Below are 4,154 nucleotides of genomic sequence, written 5' to 3'. Positions count from 1 at the left end.
TTGGTTCAAGATGGATAGCAGACTTGAACCTAAGGCATGAAACCTTAAGAATTCTAAATGAAGATGTTGGGAAGACCCTTTCAGACATCGGCCTAGGCAAGGAATTCTTGAAGAAGAACCCCAAAGCAATCGCCGCAGCAACAGATATATAGAGTTTGATCACACAGTTTCTGAGAACCCTATTTGACGAGTTGGTAATTTTAATTCACTTCTATTATAGTAATCCATCATGTCATCATGCCCTAGATGTCCCCCTACCATACACACATCGAGCCCTTTGGCTTATGCATGGATAAACAATCCATGTAATCCTACATTTGACAAGTATTCGTTTAATAAGTTTTTGAGCATCTTCTATGAGCTGAGCATTTTTTCTAGGTACTGGGGACCCCAGGATAAAAAAAGAAGTATAAGATTCCTGCCCCCATGGAGCTTACATTCTTATGGTTAATGTGAGATGCAAATCACTACTAATATCTTACATTTCTCATAGCATTATTGGATTTTTTTGCTTTATAGCAATTCAGTACTATTACTGTGCACATTTTATAGATGAGGGAATGAAATCGTAAAGGGGGTTTTGAGCTCGTTCAGGATCCTAGAGTTGGGACTTTAATCTTTGTCCTTTTTGATCCTATATCACAGTACATGACCGACCAGGCCTGTTGATTCTCCTTTATCAATAAATATTCTTGCCTCCATACTGGTAATCATTAACAGATGGAGGCATTGATTAAGAATGCGTACACAGTGGCATGTTTCCCAATATGTGAAAGTCTTATTTCTCCGGGTTGCTTCTAAAGCCTTGTCAGAAAACACAGCCCCAGGGAAAGGGAATGAGGACACGTGTGAATTGATAGGAAGTGGGGACTGGAGCAAAACACAAGGCTAGCAAGCTGAAGCTTACTTTTGGTCCCACTGTACTTGAACCATTCTACATTGCTTAGGTGGCAGATTCAATTTTCCAAATACCTGCTCTTCCAGAACCTTGCCAATATTCCATGAATAGGCAGCAGTCTGTGGTCCCTCCCCTTGTACCTGTGTAGGCCTTAGTGACTTTCCCACTGACTGGATTAAGGCTGAAGTGATGCTGTATGATCTTTGAGATCGAGACTCTCCAGGGATGATTTATTACCCTTGGAACTTAGCCACTAGTCTGTGAGGAAACTCACGCTCTGCCTGCTTTGGCTCCTCCACCCCACTGGCCAGGATAATTCCCAGTCATCCTTAGAGATTGTTTCATCTGGGAAGACTTAGAAGATTTTATAAGTTTGAGTTTAGTCCTGTCCTTTGGGAATCTCTTCACATACTTACTGTGGAATGTTGTCGTACTGTGTTCAATTGCCTGTTGCCCTCACTAGACTGAAAACACCTTGAACGTTGAAGCTCTGTCCTGATCGTATCTCCTGCAGCTACCACAGTGCTTAGCACAGGGCTAGCACTTCATAAATACCTGCAAGGTAATGGATCATGGAAGTACAGGATGAGCAGGCCCTGCTCAGGAGTAGGTCATGTGAAGAAGACTTTAGGATTTTAGTTTCTGCTAAGCTTGTATTTAGTCGGAAGTGGAACAGTGTCACCAAAGACTCTGAGGCAATCTTGGCTGCATGAACAGAAGTTTAGTATAAATAATAAGGGAGATGATGAATAATCCCATTCTATGAATTTTTATCCTGAATACATCTAGAATTGATTTTATGACACCACCTTTGAACATATTCTCTCTTTATATCATCCCTTTTTAAGAGACAAAACTGTATCTTGAACAATAGTTGAAAAGAAGCATATTTTACCTGGAGAAGAAAGAGGTCAAGGGGGCCTGGGCAGTTGTCCTGGGGAGGAAGGGGAAAGCGTGTGCCATTTGATTAGTATGTAATGCCCATGGCAGGTGACATAACCGGAATATACAATGTTCTATGAACCCTCTAGTGAAAAAGATATGTTTCCCTAACTCATGAACATGTGATTTGAAAGATGAACTCTCACATCTTCAGTGAAACACAGGAAAATTTTCAGAGTTTAAAAAACACTGTTGTATATGTTGAGGATGGTGGAGAGTTGTGTTTATGTTCACATTAATTAAAGCTTACTTTGAGAATAAATGACACTGCAGCAGCAAGAAATTGGCCTGTGATCTAGGGATGTGTTTGATTTCTGAACTACAGGAACAGAGACAAAAGAAGTGTCCCAGTGTCCTTGGAAACTTTGACAGACTGAATTTTACCAGTTCCTGAACATCAGTCTTGGCAGAGTTCTAGCTGGCTGCTAAGTGTGAATGTTCAGTGCATTAAATCTTCGTCTATAATCCCTTGTTACGTTCCAGATAAAATGGCTGCTTATTCAAAAGCAATTAGGCTCACTACGTACATAGATTGCCATTAAACCGGCCTTTTTTGTAATGTTGGCGTTGATACCACTCTCATTACTAGAGATACTTCCAGATCTTTCAAAGTAAGAGAGTGAGGGGATGGGGGAACTGATGTTTATCGGGTGCCTGTTCTGGGTCAGGTACTATGATTGACACTTTTAATTCTCACCCCACAACCTCTTGAGATACATTAGCTATTATTATCCTCACTTTTCACTTGGGGAAATGAGACTGACAGAGGTGAATCTCTCCCCTAGGACAGCACAGCTAGTAGAGCCTGCAGCTGAAATTTGGGTCTAGTTCTGCCTGACTCCCATAGCCTATGTGCTTCCAACGCCACCACACTGTCCTTCGCTTTTAGCCGATGCTTATTGAGAAAGTACTACGCTGTGTTTTAGGGGATATATACTCCACACTGGGGGAGAGAAGTAGAGGAGAAAAGATGTGTGTATGAATAATGTAGTTCAAGCTAGGAAGTTATAGAATATAAAAAAACAACAGGAGCTCATAAGGTGTTTCAAGTAAAGTAAATTGCGCTTCCATGAAGGGACGACTTCCTAAAGGAAAAGTCTTAGGAAGTTGAGGGTGCTTCATCCAGAAATGTAACTGTACAGAAGAAACCTTAATGACCCAAAATGATACCGCCTGCAGCCTCTGACTTTTGCGTCCTCCTCCAAAGTGTACCTTACTCTCATCATTTTACCTCCTCCCCTGGCCCTTAGGGAGCCAGAATCGGAACCTGAATGACTATCCTGTCTCCTAACTTAGATATTAGACCTGAGGTCAGATACTTGCAGATTTTTAAAAAATATGTTATGCAATGTTAAAGGTATAAAAAAATTATGCAATTAATAATAAAACTAACATCATTCCTTTTAAGAAATAAAACATGACCAGTGTAGGCGAAGCCTTCTGTTTCCTTCCTGATGGCATTTCCTACCCTCTCCTCCAGAGGAAAGGGCCGTCCTATATTTGGTGTTGATAATATCCATTCATCTATTAATATGAGTGCTACATATGTGCATATATTTGGGTATTTTATATATTTGGCATTTCAGTAAATGGGAAATGGTATCTTATACTGCTATGATTTTTTTTCTTGTTGGTATATAGGAATGAAGTTGGTTTTACATATTGATCTTATATCCAGAAACCTTACTGTCTCATTCTAATAGTCTGTAGATGCTCTGTGTTTTCCCTAAAACATTATGTGTCTGTGTTTATACATAGTTTTGTACCAACTACAGCTTGTTTTTCAATCAACATTTGTATGAATTATTATCAGTGAATACAACTTTCACCTATTTTTACTACATTTTACTTCATTTCACTGCTATATAGTATTTAATTGAATGAACATACTGTAATTCATTTGTTCACTCTTATTTTAAAGGTCACTAAAATTTTTTACAGCTTTTGTAGCTTTTTTGTTTAAAGTGATAGGTTTTGTTGGTTTGTTTAAAGTGCTGAATACTCTTGTACGTGACTAAGTGTACTTGAGTGAAAGCTTTTCAGTCTAGGGTGTCTACCTTAGAGTTTAATTGCTATATACGAGTTCTTGTCACTTAATGTTTTCACCAACACTTGGCATTGTCAGACTTTTTAACTTTGATCCATTTGATAGATGTAATATTGTATCTCAAAGTAGTTTTAATTTGCCGCTTTCTGTTTACCATTGAGGTTTACCATCTTATTTTTCTTTCATGTGTCTCCTAAGAACTGCTTGTTCATATTTTTTGCCACTTATTATTGATTGTTTAATTATTGATTTTTAACCCTTTTTACT

This window comes from Propithecus coquereli, unplaced genomic scaffold (genome assembly GCF_000956105.1).
Source record: "Propithecus coquereli isolate 6110/MARCELLA unplaced genomic scaffold, Pcoq_1.0 Scaffold344, whole genome shotgun sequence".
NCBI lineage: Eukaryota > Metazoa > Chordata > Mammalia > Primates > Indriidae > Propithecus > Propithecus coquereli.
Note: the sequence above shows the minus strand (reverse complement) of the source record.